At 49.5% G+C, this 22,036-nt stretch overlaps 1 pseudogene; it reads left to right on the top strand.

The window, feature by feature from the left end:
* The first annotated feature begins 1,910 nt into the window (after positions 1-1,910).
* Positions 1,911-14,700, top strand: LOC103285911 (cofilin-1-like; annotated as a pseudogene).
* The last annotated feature ends 7,336 nt before the right edge of the window (positions 14,701-22,036 follow it).

Here is a 22,036-nt window from a genome sequence, read left to right on the forward strand (position 1 = left end):
GGTCTAATTAGCATATTATGCTCTTATTATTATAGATCATTCTCTTCCAATTTCTTTGCGTTTACTCTGATATTCTTTCTCTAATTTGTTGCATTGGACACTTAGCTCATTAATTTTAGTCTCTTTTCCTCAGTATATATGTTCATTTAAAGACATACAGTATGTTTCCCTGTAGGCACTACCTTTAACAAGGTACGGTTTTCATTGTTGTTCAGTTATATTTTCTCATTTATATTGCGATTTCCTCTTCAAGCCATGAATTATTTAGAGATTTGTCTTTAAATTTCCAAGCATATAGAATGTTTTGGTTTTCATTATGTGTTGCATATAAAAATACTAAAATCTGAATCACAAGGACGAAGTAAATAATTTGTTCCTAGCAAAATTCAATTGTAAAATCCTTTTTCATTTATACCAAATAAAATGTTTTTATTTTATATTTTAAAATATATTTTTATTGATTTCAGAGAGGAAGGGAGAGGGAGGGAGAGAGAGATAGAAGCATCAGTGATGGGAAAGATTCCTTGATCTGCTTCCTCCTGCACGCCCCATACTGGGGATCAAGCCCGCAACCCGGGCATGTGCCCTGACCAGGAATCGAACCATGAACTCCTGGTTCATAGGTTGATGCTCTACCACTGAGCCATGCCAGCTGGACCCCAATAAAATATTTTTAATGTGTGCAGTGGATGCATTTTTATATGCTTTATAGTTTGTGGGGTGGCACTAACTAGCGTGGGAATACCTGAGCCCTACAAACACCTTCAGCTGGACTCTGGAGATGGACAGACAGTTGAGACGAACAGGAGGTGCTGTGGGAGGTGTAAGATGACCCCTGGGTCCAAGGGACCTAGAGACAGTGGGCACCAGGAAGAAAGCACCCAAAGATATCACCCCTTTATCCGCATTATTCACCCTTTGGCAGACTTCTTCCGGGTCCAGCCCATTGTTTCTGTTCTCCAGGCTTAGAAAACTTAGAGGAAAGACAAAACAATGGCAGAATCAAATGGGGACTTTCCTGTCCATGGCGTTGAGGACACAGTGAGCAGATGACCCAAGGTACATTCTCTGAGTGGACAGCAGGTAACCCGGCAGCTGGAAGGTCAGGGAAGGTCAGCTTGTGGTTTGGAACCTGCCTCTGTTGGGAGGTTCAGGACCAAGGAGCCTCAGACGGCGTCTGCCCCCCAGCCATGCCGTCCAGGGCTCTCCAGGACTCCTGAGCAGGCTTTTGTTTCCCATTAAATGAGTGGTTGCCATGTCCGTCGGGGACTGGGGTATTTCCAACAAGGGATGTCCCTGCTCCTCTTCCCACGGGTGTACTGTTAGGGGTGGGAAGAAACCCCCGGAGGCCCTCAATGTCACTCCTTCTTAGCCCTACAGGCCTCGTTCCTCTGGATCCTAAGTAGGTGGGTGCCAGCAGCTGAGTGTGGGTGGGACAGAGGAGGGCCTCCCTGCGTGTCAGTCCTGGGGCAGGAGCCATTTGTATCCTTTATTCTATTTTTCAAAAAGCGATGAGTGAGGGTAACCCTGCTTCCAGGGTTACCTTATTTTATAACCTCAGAGGAAATCTAAGTACACTCTGGAGACAGGCTCCTTAGGAGAACACGTCCCTCCTCACCAGCTCTTCAGAGCACCCCCTCCCCAGAGGCCAAAGCTTCTGGTGGCGCTGGGCCCTTTGGTGGCCGTGAACCAGTCACCAGAGTTGAGTGGAGATGGTTCAACTCTAGACGCAGCACTCACTAGCCTGGTGCACTCACATCACCCCCCTGTGCCTCGGTCTCCTCATCTGTGAAATGGGAAGGAGCCTTTGGCAAGGCTGCTGGGGAGAGGAAGTGGATGATTGGCAAGGGCGTGGTCCGCGGTCCTCCGAAGACAGCAGGTATTCAGTCCTGATGAGACAAAGGGCCGCGATGGCGGCTGCACAGTTTGCTGGGATGGAACAGCTGCTGCAGCGGTGAGTGGCCTGGGCAGGGCCCATCCTCTCTCCCTGCATCTCAGTTTCTGCTTCTGTGGAGTGGCAGGATGTTGGGCACGGTCTTCACTCAATGCCAGCAATTCGGCACAACTGGGAGCTGCCTGGGCACTGAGCCCCACTCTCGGGTTCTCTGGGTGCCTCTCCATCCGCCTGAAGAAGGACTTGGCTTGCAAAGGGCCATTCCTGAACCCCATGTGGGGTGCCCACCTCGGACCCTCTGCCCTGCAGAGTCCTCACCTGAGGGCAGAGCTCTGGACTCACTGCTGAACCAGCTGAATGAGGAGGGGCAAGTCGCACTCTACCACCAGAGCCTTGAAAACTCTGGCTCCTAGTTTCTTCTCTCTCTGAGTTTCAGCTTCTTCTCCTCTAAAAATAGGAGGTCCCACCTGATGACCCCCAAAGACCTTCCAGTGCTAAACATCCAAACCATCCAGGCACCTCACTTTCTTGTTTTAAGGTGACACTGAAGAAAAGTGCTCTTATATCAGCTTCAGAAAACAACACCCATCAGCCACACACAGGAGACTTGGCAAGCCTGAGACAGCCACGGGCTCACTTCTCATTGGGTCTTTATCTGGAGAGATGAGAGCATTTCTCTGTCCACAATTCAGAGAAGAAAACAAAGTCCTGCCCAGTGAATAGAGCATCGGCCAGTGGACTAAAGGGTCCTGGGTTTGATTCTGGACAAGGGCAGGTACCTCAGCTGAGAGTTGAGGCAACCAATCGATGTGTCTCTCTCACATCGATGTTTCTCTCTCTGTCTCTCCCCCTCCCTTCCACTCTCTTTAAAAATTAATGGAGCCCTAGCTGGTTTGGCTCAGTGGATAGAACACCGGCCTGCAGACTGAAGGGTCCGGGATTCAATTCCGGCCAAGGGCACATGCCCAGGTTGTGGGCTCAGTCCCCAGTAAGGCATGTGCAGGAGGCAGCCAATCCATGAATATCTCTCATCATTGATGTTTCTATCTCCCTCTCCCTCTCCTTCCTCTCTAAATCAATAAAAATATATTAAAAAATAAATAAATGGAAAAATATCCCAGGGTGAGGATTAACAAAAAAAGAAAACAAGAGTTTTCTTTGATCATGGCTGGGAGTGGTCAAACCAGGACTTGAACTAGGCCTTTAGACCCCAGACTCTGGTGGGACAGCAGACTGGGGTGCAAACCTGGTTCCACCGCTGCGGGAGCACTGGAACCCACGGTGGGAAGGATGTAGTCCTCAGGTTTGACCACAAGATGGCGAGCCGACTCTGGGCCCTGCCATTAGGGGGGAGCAGGGGCTCAATTGGTGTCACAAAGGTGTGTTGACACTGACACCTTACTTTCTCTCTCCAGTTCCCAATCTGGTCTCCAGAGGGTTGCAGTGATCTTTAAAACAAACAAACAAAAAGCCGATAAAAGCAGGTGGTGTGTTTTAAGAGCTCCTCACCTTACTGATCCCTACTTTCTTCCACCCTGAGGGCAGCCTGCCTGCTGGTGACAACTGCCCTTGAGCAAGGGCTCAGCTGGACCCCCTCAGAGGCTCAGAAGAGGAGCCCTGGGTGCTCTAGGAACCCTGCCATCTGGTCACCCGACAGTTCCATGACTCACAGAGTGAAGCTGTGCCTGGTCTTATGGGTGCTGATAAAATTAACCCCTGGAGACCTAGAACATGAAATGTAGACTCTGGTTTGAGAGTAATTTCATTCATGCCTTCATTCATCAATATTGATTCAGCCCCTACACTCGGATACAACCAATAGTGATGCCACAGGGTGTCAAAAAAATATGCTATAGTGCTCTGGCGGGGTAGCGCAGTTAGTTATTGTCCCAATATGCCGAGGTTGTGGGTTCGATCCCTGGTCAGGCACATCGAAGAATCAACCAATGAATGCATAAATAAGGAAAACAACAAATTGGGCCGAAACCGGTTTGGCTCAGTGGATAGAGCGTCGGCCTGCGGACTCCAGGGTCCCAGGTTCGATTCCGGTCAGGGGCGTGTACCTTGGTTTCGGGCACATCCCCAGTGGGGGGTGTGCAAGAGGCAGCTGATCGATGTTTCTCTCTCATCGATGTTTCTAGCTCTCTATCCCTCTCTCTTCCTCTCTGTAAAAAATCAATAAAATATATATATATAAATAAAAAAAGAAAACAACAAATTGATGCTTCTCTCTTTCTCTCTACCTTCCTCTCTCTCTCTAAAATCAATACATTTTTTAAAATGCTATAGCCAGCCTCCTACCCACTAGAGCCCTCAAGCCATCCAAAATAATAATAACGATAATAATAATAATATAAATAAAACAAAATTAGCCAAGGGTGTGTTTAAAATTCCAGAAGATGGTGTTTTAATATGTTAAAGGCATTAACCAATTCTTTAATCTGTCATTGGAATAATGGACCACCCATTAGGAAGAAAAAAAAATGGTTTCTATAAAACCCAGTGAAGTATCTGTTTGGATGCTGTCCTCAACGCTTCTGTTTATCTGTCAGGAAGATGGCAAGTAGAAAGAGGACGTGCCTGCCATGCAGACACGGCTTTCCTAATCCCTCCTCAGGGAAGAAAGGAGCTATGACTCAGCTTTTTTGATCTGATTTGCTTTTGTTTTGTTTTGGGAGAATGAGTCAGGGAAGGCTTTCTGGAGGAAGTGACATCTAAGCTAAGCCAAGGATAGAAGGATAAGTAGAAGCCAACCAGAACTGGGGAGTAGGGGCGGGGAGGGCACCCCAAGAGGGAGCAGCAAGTGCAAAGGCCTGGAAGGGAAAGAACGTTCTGGGACCTGAGAGCCTGTCAGTGACTGGAGCCAGAGTAGGTGCTCACTAACCTGTGGGGGCGGCACTGCAGGCTGGGAGGCAGGGAGCAGGGAGGTGCTGAAGGGCTGTGTAACCGAGTGAAGTGCATTAGACTTCTTGGGAGCAGTGGAGAGCATGCGATGGTTTTCAGCAAGAGATCTGATTCCATTTTCATTCTAGAAAGATCTCAACAGCAGCAATATGAGAAACGAGGGCCAGTGATTACTTAGGCGGTTGTCACAGCACCCAGGTGAGAGTTGACGTGGCCTAGCTTGGGGTATAAAAGTGATGATGAAAAAAGTGGGATCTTTGTTAACAAATGTCACCCTGATCAATTCAATAAAAAATAAATTATTTTTTAAAGAACAAAAAGGACAAGGAGACTGAGATCTGAGGACATCTGGGAGCAGAGTTGACCATTGGTGGCTACCTGGGTGGGAGGGTCAAAGAGGGAGAATGAAAGGACAGGGTGAGAACTTGGCGGTCTGGGTAGCGGGGCACTGACTGCCATTTCCATAGCTGAAGACTGGGAGGAAGCAGGTAGGGAGACAATGCAAAGTTTCGTATGGACACGTTAGGTATGGAATGCCCAAGCGACATTCTAATGAGGGTGTCATGCAGCAATGGATCTGTGAGGTGACCACAAGACTAGAGGCCTAAAGGGAGGGTCCTCAGCCGCTAGATGGTGTTTGAAAGCACGGTGATGAAGAAGACCATCCTGTGAGCAGCCAGCTACGAAAGGAACATGCTGGGCCCAACCTCTAGAGGCAGGAAGAAGAGGAACGGACGATGAAGACAGGAGTGGCGGGATGAGGCGAGAAGACCATGAGCATGTCACAGAAGGAGAGTGAGGAGAGCGGTCAGCTGTGTCAAGTATAGCTAAGCAGCCCCATCACATGAAGACTTGAACATGTCATGTCCATGAACATGACCTTGGCAAGAGCAAATTCAGGGGGGCACCAAAGCCAGACTGAAGTGGGCTAGAGAATGGGAGTACAGGGAACGGAGAAGTTTGTCTCTGAAGGGAGGCAGAGGAAGGAGGATAGGAGGGAGGGCGCTGGTGTCCCCTGCGGGAGTCAGAGGGTGTCTGTTCTTGTTCCAACATGGGAGCAGTTCTGTGTGCTGCTGAGAAGCGACGGTGGGGAGAAAGGGAAATTCAGAAGAGTCATTCAGGACTTGAAGTCCTTGAGAAGATAAAAAAGTGGAGACTGGCCTTCTGTAAAAGCAGGTTTGTGTCTCCTTAAACCAGGGGAAATGGAGAGCAGAAGGGAACACAGGGGAGGAGCGGGCTGCAGCGACAGCGGGACCACACCCTTGGGCACTGGGATGGGGAACAGAAGTCTCTTGGCAAGATGTGGCTTGTCTCCAAGGTCTGAGGCAACTGGCCCAAGAGGTGAGTCGTCTTGGCCTGGAATGGAGACCCCACCCAAGCAAATGCCCTGGCTCAAAGCTCACATTGGCAGCCTGGCTCACTTCCTGGTGGAGGTTGCACACAGCGGGAGCTCCACCCAGCCAGAGGCGATCCAAAAGAGCCCAGAGAAAGTTGTTACCACGGGAATTCTTTAGCAAGACTTCAGGTCTTGTTTCTGCAGAGAGGAGATGAGAAATTGACAAAGGGCCTTAATCCTCCCTTAATCCTGCCCAATGCCAGCCCTGCTCACACGCCTCTCCTGCTCAGTTAGGTGCTTCTGAAAAGACAGCACTGACTCAGGTGTCTAAAGGAGACAGGGAGGGAAGAAAGAGGAAGATTCCTTAAAGTCAAGGTGTTTCAAGGGGAGAAGCTTCCAGAGTGACTGTCCCATCCTTCCACGTAGAGCCACGCTCTGTGCAGGCTGAGGCTCGGTGGCTGCTCCCAGCATGGCCCCTCGGCCTCAGCTGGGCTCAGCAATGCCCGAATCCTGGCACAATGCCCCTTGAACTCCACGTCGGCAATACGTATTACAACTTCCATCTTTTAAGCACCAAGGTCAGGTGCTTGAATGCTTCCCCACAACTCTAGAATTGCCTCTTGTGTTGGGTGGACCTTCAGGGGAAAGAGTGGGCTGAGCTAACATTAGATTCAGGGGGGTATAGTGGCTATACAAGTCTTGCTAGCTGTCGATCTTAGTGAAGGACCTACTTCCTAGGCTTGTTATGAGGTTGAAATGAGTTCATGCTCACAAAGCACACAGAACGGACCACTATTGTGCTGTATTCTATTCGGTTATTATTATTTGGGGTCACCTCTCCACCTCTCCATCTCCACCAGCACCCCCATATCAAGCCACCCACATATGCATAAAAGGGAAGTGCTTTCTAAGACGACACTGCTTTATGATAATTTCCTACATTCCCTGTGGCTCACCACTCCTATCCCCTCCTGCTCTTATCCATAGAATTTCAGGAACTATCGGTCTGGATTTTGTTTTTGCTGTTATCATTATATTAAATTAAAGTAATTTTGAGTCAAAGCAAGAGCTATTAGATTCCCAGGCAGGGCACATACCCAGATTGCAGGTTTGATTCCCAGTTTTGGGGTGCATATAGGAGGTAACTGATAGATACTTCTCTCTCCCTTTCTCTCTCTTTCTCTTAAAAAAAAAGACATATCACTTCTGTGAGTTCAAGGGGTCAGAAGCTATGTGCCTAGAACTGGGGTAGAGACCATATATATATATATATTTTATTATATCACAGCATCTTAAAATAAGCAAGGAGCTATTTGGAAGAATCATTTATGTACCCAGAATGCTGTAGGCAGGTATTCTCTCTACTTGCCTCTTCCATGTGACCCAAGCTGAGCCAATCATAGCCCTTCCCTGGGGTTTGCCAACTTGAAATCTTGTAGTTCCAACCTTCTACCCTTCAGAGAAAAAGACTTACAAATTTGATTGGGTTAAATTCTAAGGTGCTGGGCAAATATGATTTATTAATGGACCAGATCACTGTCACTTGAAACGGCAGCTCCTGACCCCAGCAGTTCTAGTTTTCATGGTCTGCATCCTTGCTTTTCACCTTTTGGCATGATTAATCCCTGGTGGCCAGGTAAAGGCTGCAGGGCAGTTGGCAATTTCCTTCTATCTTCACCTCTAAACCAAGCGATACAGCCTTATTTATCAATAATCTGTGTTAGAGCTCTGCCCGAAGCTCCATTAATACTAATGACGCTGACTTTTAATTTGCTTTTGCCTCTCGTGTTGGGTGCACCTTAAGGGGAAAGAGTGCGCTGAGCTAAAATAAGATTCAGGTATTCCTAGAATGACATTCCCAACACGGGCCCTGCAACGTCCTTTGGGGAGAAACACTCCTCCCTGAATCCATCATTTGATTCAGCATAGCTGTCAGTCACAGTAGCCCATACTCTTGGCCACTGAGAAGTGCATAACCCAGAACTGGCCAAAGTGATTAGTCAAGGAGTGGGACATGTGACTCAAGGGGAGCCAATCAGAGTCCTTGAAATTGGAGGAGAAAGAGAATTGCCCTTGAGGCAGAGACACTGGAAGACACTTCCCAGATGAGAGCAACTGAATCAGCATCTCGGGTGAGGAAGCAGGCGGGAACCCATGTGTTTTCATCAGCAGCCTCGGTGATTCTTATGTGCTCTGCCTGGGCTGTCCTCAGAATCAGGAGTTATTGATTTATGATACAGAGACGCCTACATATAAAATGAGGAATCCCATCGGCTGCCAGATTCTCTTTCTTATAAGGTACTACACAGCCATGTATTCCAGGATTGCTTGACTTTCCTTCTTGTTCTCTTTTTACTGAACAAATAATTTTTAAACGTTTGCATGGCAGTTGCATTATGTATTTCTCCATGTATATTTTGCTATGACAAAAAACAATAATAGTTCAGCTGTTTTTAATGACTCCTCGGTGGCTCTGTGTCTTCGAACGCCACCTCACATGGAGAATGGACGATGAGGCCCAATGTTGCATTCAGTTGTGTGCTCATGCGGAGGAGGTGAAAGTGGCCCTGCTTGCAGCCGGAGCAGTGAAGATGGCTTTGCTGAAAACCAGACAAAAACATTCTCCCCCGAACAGGAGCAGGGCTCAGAGCGCACAGGCCAGGCCACACAGCGACCATGAAAATAAACACCCTCTTTCCTAACGCGAGTGCTTGCTGACTCGTCAATGTCAGTTCCCACCTGCTCCACTCCAGTCCAGTCCTGCTTGAATCACTGGGAAGACAGTCGATGGTCAGATTGTTCCACTTCTTGGCAGTGTCCTTCCAGAACTGGCCCCGTGTCTCCCATCTCTCCCTAGAATCACCCAGCACAAGCTCAAGTTCCCTCCATCTTCCCCCTCCCAAGACGCTCCCAAAGGCCCCTGGTCCAAGCTGCACACGCTCACCCCTATGCGAGGGCAGGGATGTTCCTCATGGGAGCTGGTTGGTGGGCTTCAAAAGCAGAACATACACTAGCTATTCAGCTTCATTCCAGTCACAGACTCACAACTCAAATTGGCTTAAAATCTGGGGATGTCTCCTGACATAAGAAGTGCAGAGGCAGGGCAGGCACGAGGCACGGGGCTCCTGCTCTATTTCTGACTCTCTGGGCTCGACCCTCTGCCCCACCTCTGTCTCATTCTCAGGTTCCGGGCATCCTAGCTGGTCAGCAGAAAGGACAGCAGGGGCATCTCTTTCTGAGTGTCTCATTTAGGAGGAAGGAAACCTTCCCAGAAGTCCCTTCGCCAACATCTGCCTCCTTATCTCATTGCCCACAACTGTACGCATGCTTGGGGCTGTGAGGGAAAGGAGGTGAGGTAGTAATCTCGGGTTGATCAAGCGTCAGTCCCTCACAGCACCTGCTCAGAAAGGATGCCGGGACAAAATCAGGGGCTCTTAGGAAAGGGGAAGAGAAGGGATGCAGACTGAGAAGCACCCTATGGTGCTGTTACTCTACTAACAGGGGTTGGAAAAGTGGGTCCTGCGATGTTATTCGTGTTTACCTCCCCGGACATGGGCGGGTGGCTGTAGTTTGTTTGCCCAGCCTAAGAGTTCCCAGTTATTCTCTAATGCCCACAGATCATTTTACGATGAAAAAAAATAGAATTACAAATGTTTAAAAACACACACCAAAGTCCCCCCCCCCCCCAAATGCTATAAATGTGGAAAATGAGCGAGCGATGGCCTCTGCTTTTTCTGGCTTTATCAGCTCATCTGAAAGTTGGACGGCAGGTGACATCTGCATGCGGGGTGCTTGACATGATACATGCAGGGGTCTAACCGGGCTTGAGAAGTTTTGCTTTTCACACCTTACTACATTTGCAATGTTGTTTTATTATAAAACGATCTATGGTCATTAGAGAATAATTGGAAAAGCTTAGACTGGACAAACAAACCAACCGGTAGGAGAAACACTCTCATGGCTCAGGAGGAGAAAGGCTCATATTTATCAAGTGAAAATGCTACCAAGAAGCTTGGCAGAAGCCCAAGGTTATGGGGCGCAGACATTGTAAGACCCCTTTTATAGAAAAAGAAAAGCCAAAGAGGCAACACTTTCTAAACAATGACTTCCCCACGGGCCCCCAAGGGATTTGAGGTGACAAAGAGCCCCATGTCATTTGCAAATCCAAGTAGGGTTTCCACCTAAGAAAAGTAAACCAGGGGAGACCAGGAGAGCTCCCGGAAACCAGAAAAACTGGCCTCTGGGTCTTGAGTCCTCCTCCCTACCTTGTTGATTCTGCAGGAAGACCCCTCCCCCCTAGTCCAGCTTGATGTATAATGACCCCAGGCAAGGAGGGAGCCTTTGCTCCCAGTAGGACCAGCTGTAAACTGTAATTAAGGGGTAAAAAAAAAAAAAAAAAAGATTTCAAGGATCTGAAAAATACCTCAATGTGGATGGGACCGGGTTGCAGGGACTATTTCAGGACAGGCTCAACGAGATTCCTCAGCAGGTGGCCTGCTAATTTATGGGTTTGCAAAGTTTCGAGATCTTGGGTCAGGAAAAATGATTTAGAAAATGTTTTTTAGCCTCTCAGAGCTTAGAGAGCAGGGCTGGGCTGGGAGAGCAGCCAGGGAGGCTTTGGGGACACTTCCCATTGCTTCCCAAATTCAGGAGGTGTCTTCCCCTGGCAAACTCAGTTTCACGAACATTTGCCAGGGAAATGAGTGCCCTCCGCAGAGCAGCTTTGGAAACGCTGGTGGGAGAGAAGCCAATTGCAGTCATTGAAAATAGTGGTAAGGACGGGTTTTAAGGACTTGAGAGAGAAAGAGAGAGAGAGAGAGAGAGAGAGAGAGAGAGAGAGAGAGAGAGATGTTCTTGGTACTTGATGGGGTTGGCAAACGTTTTCTGTAAAGGGCCAGATAGAAATTTTAGGCCTTGCGGTTTATATGATCTCAGAAGCAGCCACAGGCAATATGTAAATGATATGGCTGCCGTCACTACTAAAGCAGAATTGAGTCGTTGTGGCAGAGACCAGATGGCCCGCAAAGCCCAAAATGTTTACTACTTCTGGGCAATTACAGAAAAAGCGTGTGGACCTCTGAGTATGTTGGGTGGATTACAAGCCAATCAAAGGAAGGAACTCAGGACGAGCAGCCTCCTCAGAGAAACCTTACCCTGTAATCACTGTCAAGAGGAGAGAATCGACTCCAGCCACCACCACTTGGACCAGGGATTCCTGGTAGGCATCCTTTCAGGGGAAAAGCGGAGACCTGGGGCCAGGAAACCATGGATGTGACGTGTGCTCCCTGAGATGTTGGCTCATGTCCTCCTGCTGTATCTAAGCTCTAAGCTTGTCTCCCTTGGGGCCCTCCTTGACCTGGTCCCAACTATATCTGAGCCTGAACCCCACTGCTCCAGCCTTTCACCTTACATCCCACAAGGGCCCTCACTTCCCTTCTCCAAGTCCAGAGCCCCAAGTTGACCCACCCTGGCCAAAGGTGGGTCATGTGACCTACACCTAAGCCAGTCAGCACTCTGCTGCACCGTAGCCACAGTGATTGATGGGATGAGCAGGTGCTCTAGAAAGAGCCAATAAGAGGCTGTGAGACCATCCACAAGGAAGCTGAAGGAAGATCGCCAAGCTCCCAAGAGCATCTCGCAAACACAGGGAAGCCCTGCGAATGGAGTCAGGTCATAGAAAGGAAGCCGGCCGCGGAGAGAGACCCGATCCGGAGGACAGCATGAGGTGACCTGTGTCCTCGGCACCACTCTCCCCACTTTGAACTTTCCAGTTATTTGAGACGATGAAATTTTCATTCTGTTTGGTCATATTCGGGTTGCAGCTAAGAGTCTGAACCAGTACGCTCTGCCTTCAGTTCTCGACACATTACACACAATTCTTTCTGCCCGGAACGCCCTTCCCAGCGTGGGTCACTTGGCTTGCCCCTGCTTGTCCTCTAGGGCTGAGCTCAGATGGCAGCCACCTCCTCCAGGAAGCTCTCCTGACCCCCCCCCCCCCCCCCCCGACCACCGTGCCCGGCTTGTTTGGCCTCTCCATCTTGGTGTTGGCATGAAACACTCTGTGTACTGGTCTCTAACTGTGTTCAGGTAGTGACACCCATTTATGTCTCTGTACCCCCTACTGTCCCGGAGTAATCATAGGACAGTGACACAGACACAGACTTTTTTTTTTTCTTTTTTAATTGATTTCAGAGAGGAAGGGAAAGGGAGAGAGAGAAACATCAATGATGAGAGAGAATCATTGATTGGCTGCCTCCTGCACACTCCACACTGGGGATTGAGCCCATAACCCAGGCATGAGCCCTGACAGGGAACAGAACCATGACCTCCTGGTTCATAGGTGGATGCTCAACCACTGAGCCATGCTGCTGGGCCACAGACACAGACTTTGGAGACCAAGAGACACGGGTTCAAATCCTAGTGTTACTGCTCACCAGCAGTTTGACTCTAGGCCAGTGATGGCAAACCTATGACACGCGTGTCAGCACTGACACGCGTAGCCATTTCTGATGACATGTGGCCACTGAGGCGGCCGCATGCCGAGGATGAAACATTTGCGAAATAATGTTTTTTCCTCAAAGTGACACACTACCCGAGTTATGCTCAGTTTTTTGGCGAAGTTTGACACACCAAGCTCAAAAGGTTGCCCATCACTGGTCTAGGCAGAGCAACAGCCGGCTGCTTCCTCCTCTGTAAAAAGGAACTGGATGCTAACAACGTCCACATCACAAAGTGGATGTGCTTAAGACGGTAGGAGATTTTTCGTTTTTTTTTTTGTTGTGTGTGTGTGTGTGTGTGTGTGTGTGTGTGTGTGTGTGTGTTTTAATAACCTAAGGTCCTTTGTAAGTAGAGAGGGTCTGAGGCTAATTTAGGCTAGAAAGGAATATATTTGGAAGGCTAAAAATATCAAAGGAAAAGGAAGCTCTCCCTAACCGGCCTCAGACAGGACACAGGCCAGGTATCGCCAGGTGAGGAGCGATCTCATCCGGGGCTCATAGAGCTGCCGCTGGGTTTGCCTTGGCTCAAGAGTCAGACCTGAAGAGGAGCAGGACCGCAGCCAAACCCCACCAAGAAGAGGGCAGTGGCCCTGGCCAGGAGCATCATCCTGAAAGGCCGAGGTTGCAGGTTTGATCCTCAGTCAGGGCACATACTATACAAGAAGCAACCAGTGGAAACATACATAAATGGACCAACAAATTGATCTCTCTCTCTCTCTCTCTCAAATCAATTAAAAAAAAAAAAGAGGGCAGTGCAGGTGAGGGAGAGGGAAAGGGAGAGAGGTGGCTCAGAAGAAGTATTTGGCTGCTCTTACAAAATGGGACATCGATGCCTGCAAACAAAAACCCAGATGTCAGTGCCTCCCCCTCTCAGCAGCAGCCAGAGGCCCCCCTGGGTGCCCTCCAGGACCCGGTCTGTGTCTCCCCTTCAGGCCTGGCTTCCAGGGCCACCCCCGCCATCAGGCTCTCACTTCTTCGCTTTGGCATGAACTTAAACTTTTTTTACGGAAGCAAAGACATGGAAGCAACCTCAGTGTTCACTGCTGGATGAATGGATAAAGGAAGGTGGAATGCATAGTCGATGGAATATTATTCAGTCCTCAAAAGGGAGGGAATCCTGCCTTAGCGACATCGATGGCCCTTGGGGGCATTGTGCTAAGTGAAGAAGTCAGAGAGAGAAAGACAAGTTCCAAATGACCTCACTTACATGGGAAACCTGAAAAACGGGACTCACAGACACAGATCAGATGGTGGGGGAGGGACCCGGGGAGGGGTCCAAAGGTACAAACTTCCAGTTATAAGATCAGTAAGTTCCGGGGGATAACGTCCAGCATGCTGACTACAGTTAATATATTTGTATTGTATATTTGAAAGTTGTCAAGAGCGCAGATCTTCAAACTTCACATTACAAGAAAAAAATTGTAACTGTGGGAGAGGTGATGGATATTAACCAGCCTTACTGTGGTGATCATTTTGCAATCTATGCTTACATCAGATCATTCTGTTGCAATGAATACAATGTCATATGTCAGCTAATCTTAATAAAGTTGGACAAAAGTAGGAGTCATTGTTTTAAGTTGCTCCGGACAGAGCCGGATCCCGGCCGCAGCTGCAGCGGCCCCCTCATCGCAGGCTCTCCGTGCTGTCTCCTTGGCATGGCGTCCCGTGTGGCTGCCTCTGCCGGCGTCATCCAAGTGTTCCTGCCCGAGTGAAGATGGCGAGGACATCATTCTGGAGGCGGCACGAGGTCCTGGTGGGGGATGTGGGTCAGACAGGAGACGACCCTGACACCACCTTCGTCAAGATGCTGCTGGACAAAGACTGCCCTTGTATGGCGCAACCTACGAGACCGAGGAGAGCAAGGGGACCTGGGGTTTACCTCCTGGGCCCCTGAGTCTGCACCCCTTAAGAGCAAAATGATCTATGTCAGCTCCAAGGCTGCCACCAAGAAGAAGCTGACTGGATCAAGCATAAGTCACAGGCAAGCTGCTCCGAGGTCAAGGACGTGCCCTCTGGCAGAGAAGCTGGGGGGCAGTGCTGTCACCTCCCTGAACGGCAAGCCTTTGTGAGACCCCAGCCCCTGCCTGGAGCATCTGGCAGCCCCAGACCTGCCTGTTGGGGGTTGCAGGCTGCTGCCCTCCTGCCAGACCCCAGGGCTGGGGGATCCCCACAGGGGAGGACAATCCCTTCCCCCAGTTGCCAAACAGCCCCCACCCCCGGACCTCCCTCCTCCCTCCACCCCTGAGGGTTCTGGCCTCCAAAACGGCTTCTGATCTTCTGATTCCTCTTGGGTTGAAGCAGACCAAGTCCCCCCACCCCAGGCACTGGGAGGGCCTGTATATTTTTTTAATGACACCCCTACTTTCCACCTGTTCCCCCCCTTCCATGCTGCCAACTTCTAACCGCAATAGTGACTCTGTGCTGTCTGTTTAGTTGTGTGTAAAAGGAATGTTGTGGAGATGAGCCCTCCCCAGGCTGCCTGGTTCCTCCCCTTTTCACCTGGGCGTGGCCACTCCTGGAAGCAGGGCCAGTGAGGGGCCCTTAAATAAAAAAAAATAAATAAATAAAAGGAAGAAAAACAATAAAGATCCTCAACTAAAGGGGGGAAAAGTTTCTCTGGACATATAGAACAAGTACATAATATAAATATAGATATACAAAGTCACATAAATGTATAGTGACTGTATCCTATGATTTTGGATTTTTTTGTAGTCATTTCTCATCCTTGTTTTGCTTGGGTGCCTTCACCTCTTCTCTCCTCTTCCCTTTTTGTTAACTCCCCACCCTAACAAGCAGCCCAGGTTAACAAGCTAGCATTCTGTGTTTTCCAGTGAACACAGATAGCCTCTATATGACCCTTGCCTCATTGTGCTCCTAACTTGGGATTCCATTACACATTCCTGCATCTTTCTCCTCACTTAACACTGCGTTGTGGAAATGGCCCAAGGTCAGTTGATAGCTCCCCTTCATTGTCCCTATGAGCTGCAGAACACCCCAAGATGCCACGTTCTGTTTATAGAATTCTGTCCCTGCAAAACCCCAAATACACCAGCTGCTAAAAGCACACACCCTGGGTTCCAGATAAACACAAAAACAATGCCTTTCCTATGCCTTAGCGATAAACATCTAGGAATAAAAATAAGAAAAAGATTTCATTCACAATAGCGACTGAAATAATAAAATAGAAATAAATGTAATTAAAAAGGCAGGTGCTTTATGAGGAAAACAGTGAGCTCTTACTAAATGACATTACACAAAACCAGCAGGAGACATACCACGTCCTTCCGTAAGAGAAAGTAAAAATTATGATAGAAATGGAATACAATTCTAATTCAAATTCCAGTAAGACTTCTTTCTCGGAGGGAGATGCTGCGAGTTGAATTAAAGCTTTTAAGAAGATCTGAGGAAGTCCTATTCCCCAGCATTTGCAAATCTGACCTTATTTGGGCATGGGTCTTGCCAGAGGTGAGTTAAGATGAGGTCATGCAGTGGGCGGGCCCTTACTCCGAGACCAGGTGTCCTAATGAGAAAAGGAGGGAGCAGGGAGGGGAGCCCCAGGACAGGAAGCAGATTGGAGCGATGAGAATCCAGGAGCCCAGGCTCTCTGGCAGTCCCCCCACACAACCCCCCCCCCCCCAAGCTGGAGGAAGATGGACCTCCTGAGCCTGCAGGGGTGTGGCTCTGCAGAAGCCCTTGCTTTCGGACTTTAGCCTTCAGAAGTGTGAGAACCCCAGCTGGTTTGGCTCAGTGGATAGAGCGTCCGCCTGTGGACTGAAGGGTCCAGGGTTTGATTCCAGTCAAGGGCACATGTCCAGGTTGCAGGCTCATTCCCAGCAGGAGGCGTGCAGGAGGCTGCCGATCAATGATTCCCTCTCATCGATGATGTTTCTATCTCTCTCTTCCTCTCTGAAATCAATAAAAATATATTTTTTAAAAAAGAAGAAGTGTGAGAGAATAAAAGGCTGCTGTTTTCGGCCGCCCGCCTTGGGTACTTTGTTATGAACCGAACACAGGTGGAATAAAAGAACTGCCCAATGAATGAATGGATAAAGTCCTGACCCAGATGAGCAGATAAAAATGTCCTTTGCCAGAAGAGAGGGTAAACTTGGAAAATTCTCCCAAACTGCAAAAAAATTAGAGCCGGCCGAGACCAAACCAGAGGGAGTCGGACCTGCATTACCACCATTTGTCCACCATCCAGAGCTGAGGGGTCAGTGCTGACATGTACACATAAGGAACTGGTGGACATTGAAATTGGGTCTCAAAAGAACTGTTGGTCCAGAAAGAAACTCACTACAGACTGATTCATTTGCCTGTCAGCATAACTATTATTGCTCGTCTCACATTCAGTTCTTTTAAGTATATCTCTAGTGACACATGATCTCACTCATCTAGGGGAAATGATGAACAACATAGACTGATGAACAAGAAAAGAACCAGAAACAAGGAGGCATCGATCAGACTATCGGGCCTCAGAGGGAGGATAGGGGAGGGTAGGGGGAGGGGGGAGAGATCAACCAAAGGACTTGTGTGCATGCATACAAGCCTAACCAATGGTTAAGTTCAACAGGGGGTTGGGGCATCCGTGGGGAGGGGTGTGGGATGGGAATGGGGGGATGAGGACAAATATGTGACACCTTAATCAATAAAGAAATTAAAAAAAATTAGAGCCAGCGAGCAGAGGGGTTCACAGGTGCACCCCGCGGGGCTGGGAGGGTGCTCAGCTGTTAACGCTGCTGCAGGATTTGCGTCTTGGTGGAACCGCGAGTTTGGAGAAGAGGTTCCCAGAAGACAGTGGCTTCCCCCTCCAACACCCCATTCCCCCACCTGCGCCAACCTCTCCTTTTTACCTGAAAGATTCAGAGGGCGACAAGGTTGGTCGCGCAGACTCGCAAAACACAGACCGCTGTGGCCGAGAGGAGCAAGGGGCGTCTCGGGCACCACCTGGGCTTCCCTACCTGGAAAGGACGAGAACTCTCCTCTCCCTCCGCGCGGGAGGCCGGGTTCCCTGGGCCCCGACTCAGCGGCAGCAGGGCCGCTCCAGTCACTCACCCATCTACTGTGGCCCGAAGTGCAGCGGAGATTCAGATGAAGCCGCTCCCTCGGAGCGCACGCAGGGGAGGCAGAGGGAACAGGTGCGCGCAAGGAGGGGACCAGAGGGCTGTGGGGCGCCGGCAGGAAGCAGGGCGATGGGACCGCCAGCTTGTGGGAGGGTGGCAGGAGCTGCACACCACCCCCAGGCCCCTCCATGGCCACGTGCATACAGACTGTGGTCTGTCCCACGAGGGATCATCGCTCAGCTGTAGGAAGGAATGGAGCCCTGAGACCTTTCACAGACACAAAAGGCCGCACCCCCTAGTAATTCATTTATAGAAGATGCCTGGAAGAGGTAAATCTACAAAGACTAAAGTAGGTTAGTGGTGTTCAGGGGCTGGAAATAGGGATAGGAGTGATTGCTAATGGGTACGAGGCTTCTATCTGAGGTGATAAAAATGTTTAAAATGGCCCTGGTCAGGTAGTTCAGGTGGTTAGAGCATCCTCCCCATACACTAAGATTGTGGGTTTGATTCCTGGTCAGGGCACATACAAGAATCAACCAGTGAATGGATACATAAGTGGAACAACAAATCAATGTTTCTCTCTCTAAAAAGCAATCCTATATAATAAAGAGGCAATACGCAAATTGACCGTCACTCCAGGCCGCCCCCATGTGGTCAAAGATGGCCGCCACAAGATGGCCAGCAGGGGAGGGCAGTTGGGGGCGACCAGGCTGGCAAGGGAGGGCAGTTAGGGGTGACCAGTCCTGCAGGGGAGGGCAGTTGGGGGTGACCAGGCTGGCAAGGGAGGGCAGTTAGGGGTGACCAGTCCTGCAGGGGAGGGCAGTTGGGGGTGACCAGGCCTGCAGGGGAGGACAGTTAGGGGTGACCAGGCTGGCAGGGGAGGGCACTTAGGGGTGACCAGGCTGGCAGGGGAGGGCAGTTAGGGGCAATTGGGCTATCAGGGAAGCAGTTAGGTGACAATCAGGCTGGCAGGGGAGTGGTTAGGGGGTGATCAGGCTGGCAGGCAGGCGAGCAGTTGGGAGTCAGCAGTCCTTGATTATGAGAGGGATGTCCCAGATTGGAGAGGGTGCAGGCTGGGCTGAGGGACACATCCCTTCTGTGTACGAATTTTGTGCACCGGGCCTCTAGTCGGTAAAGAAACATTTTAAATGCACTGTGGGGATGGTGCACATATCTGTGAATGTACTAGTATAAAACATACCACTGATTTGCATGCTGCGAGTGAATTGCATGGTATGTGAATTGTATCTCGATGAAGCTGTTACAAAGAGCAGGTGGGAGTTGAGAGCCCTCTGTGAGGTTCAGACAAGGCCTCCTGTGGAGATGATCCTTTATTCAAACCGAGTGATGAGCAAGTACGGCTTCCAGGATGTTCTATTTCTCCTTTGCCAAGATGGTTTCTGTGTCCACCCAACACCGGGCAGAGGCAGCGTGGGTTGCCAGATGACATGCGAGGTGCCAGATGAATTTGAATTTCAGACAACGACGAATATATTTTTAGTGTAAGTGCATCTCAAACATGGCATGGGATATGCCTATCCCAAAAATTAGTCATTGTCTACCTGAAATTCAGACCTAAGTGGGCATCCTGTACTTTTTGTTGCTAAATTCCCCAAACTAGAACACTAGTAGAATCTAGAATGAGCTTTTGATTCGAAGCCTCGTCCAAATGTGCTTCAGGTGTGTGACCTCAGACGCGCTAGTCGCCCTCTCTCTGGTCACCGGTAGCTCTGTGACTGGGTGACCCGCCTGGGTGTTGGATTTTCACCCCACAGCCGGTGGGAAACAGCGGTTGGTGCAGAGACATCCGTGTCCTTCCAGTGCCTGTGAGGAGTGACTGCTGACCGAGACTTGGACCACGGTTCTGACGCCTCTCACAGCAACCCAGGAGACCCAGTGTCTGGATAGTGAGTGTTGGGGTAAATGCAGCCAAGTGAGGATCAATGTTTGATTTCTAAACACAGGCAGGCTGTGGGCTGTGAGGGAGTTTTTTGCATTTTAAGTAATGACCCCGTGTCTTCAGAAAAGACTAAAAGATTAAAAAAAAAAAAAAAGACTAAAAGATGATCAGTTGACTGTCCGAAGGCAGGAAAATATATCATATGTAGCGCTCATAAGATCCAAAATTTTTAATCCTTTATCAAGGGACTTTGTTTCCTTGGGCATCCACAGCGCAGTTTTCAGTGTAAGAATAGTGTTATTTCTAAGTGCCTACTGTGTGCCAGGCATTGTGCTAAGGGCTTCATGGTGCTACTTCGTTGACTCTTTCCAGGGACCCTGCTCTGTCACCCCCCTGCAAACCCACTGTCGAGATTCAGAGAGGTTACCTTACCTGCCTAAGGTATCACAGCTGGCTAGAAGTAGCACCAGGTTTAGGAAGGCAGGACTTCAAGATTCCAACTTCTGTGCCCGTCACCATTGCCCCACATGGCCAGCAACAGCCCACTTCCTGTCTGTCCTGCGGCAAAGCCTTGTGCCTCCATGACACTGGCATGGAGCGGGGAGCTGCGTCTATCACCCCTCACCCCTGGGTGGCACGTCTCTCCCAGAGTGCACAGGGGGTACCCCCACACCCCCTTGCACAATGGCTGTTGCTACCTCCTGTGTTATAGGCACTCTCACCCACACCAGAGAGGTGTTCCCAGACAGCCCCCCGAGTCAGTGGGAGAGGCTGTCCCCAACCTTGGTCCTTGTCTTCTCATATAAATTAATTTATATGAGAGACCTTGACTGCATTGTGAAAAGCCAGTTTATTAAAGCATGCCCCTTTGTTGAAAAAGCAAAGCAAGCAAACGCGTGCATCTGGCTTATGAAGGGCAGACGGGCTCTCAGCTAATCTGAAGAGCGGGTTGGGTGGGGTCTGAGGTGTTTTATACCCTCCTGTCTACAGGGCTCACTTTTCCTCTGCTGAACAGTTTGGTGCAGATTCATTCTCATGGCCCCCTTTTTGCTGTTGTGGCCGTTCCAGAACTCATGAGAAGCACCCGGCAGCTTTATCTCGCCCAGCTCGGGGCTGCTGGCCTCTTTCCCTTCTCTTTCTGCATTCTCTCATTAAGGAGGGTTTTTTGTTTGCTTGCTTTTTGTTTTTAAATATATTTTTTATTGATTTCAGAGAGGAAGGGAGAGAGAGAAAGACAGAAACATCAATGATGAGAGAGAATTCTTGATCGGCTGCCTCCTGGACGCCCCCTGAAATCTGGACATGTGCCCTGACCGGGAATCGAACCATGACCTCCTGGTTCATAGGTTGACACTCAACCACTGAGCCACGCCTGCGAGGTTTTTCCCCAGCCAAGGACACTGAGCAAAAGGACACCATTTGTTCAGTGTCCTTGGTTGGGGAAGATAATGGTTTGTTAGTTATAAGCTGGCTGCAGATTGCCCACACTCTTTGGCCTTGTTTTAACTTTCCTGTCTCAGTTTTCCTATTCCTCCTGCCCTGGAATCAAGTAACACTTATTCCTTCCTCTGAGGACCCTCCCAGCTCCACCCGGGGCAGGTACCAGGGCTGAGAGGGTGATGGGAGACCGTGGGGCCAGGAGAAGGGAATCTCCATCTCCCCACCCACTGTCATTTCCAGTGACATCAGGCCTCTGCACGGAACTGTCCTGTTGACAGCCTAGGCGAGGGACTTGAGAATATGCCTGTTAAACAGCAGGTGACATACAGGGGTTATGTCATACCCTGGGAGATAGACACGGAACTTGAAGGACAGGCCTGGTGTCGCGGTGTGCACCACACAGGACCCTGTGCTCAGAAAGGGCCCGCACTGATGTTATGTTTGTGAAACTCTTTTGAATTAGAGGCCCCACAGATGCAGCTCGTCCTCCTGGAAGGAATGAGGAACCTCCAGTCCTTTTTAAATTGTCACTGAAGCTGCAGATAAGATAAAACCTGCAGGGAAAGAATGTGGCCTTCCCCCTTTCCTGGCTGCTAACTCCTGGTTTAGCAACACTGGCTGCTGGCTGGCCCTCACTCGGTTGGGGCATTGAAGGACACAAAGAGTAGTTATAAGGTGGAGTGCAGATTCTCTGCCCACCCCCCCTCGGCCCCCCGCCATGTCACCTCCATTTCACTGATGACGAAATGGAAATTCAAGAAGGTGGGTCACTAGTTCTGGTTCTCATGGCAGGAAGCAAGAGAGCCAGTGACCCCTGCCTGACTCCAGAGCCCAAAGCTCTTTGCCAGAACAGCTGTTAGTTTAATTCACAGGCCCCATGCACTGCACCTAATAGAGTAGCAGAGAAGTTTTTTCAGGAATCAGGCCATAGTTAGTCTTTTGCATCTTGTTTCTTTCACTGAGCATCCTATATAATACTAGTAAAACCCTAATATGCAAATCGAC

This window comes from Eptesicus fuscus, chromosome 12 (assembly GCF_027574615.1).
Source record: "Eptesicus fuscus isolate TK198812 chromosome 12, DD_ASM_mEF_20220401, whole genome shotgun sequence".
Lineage (NCBI taxonomy): Eukaryota > Metazoa > Chordata > Mammalia > Chiroptera > Vespertilionidae > Eptesicus > Eptesicus fuscus.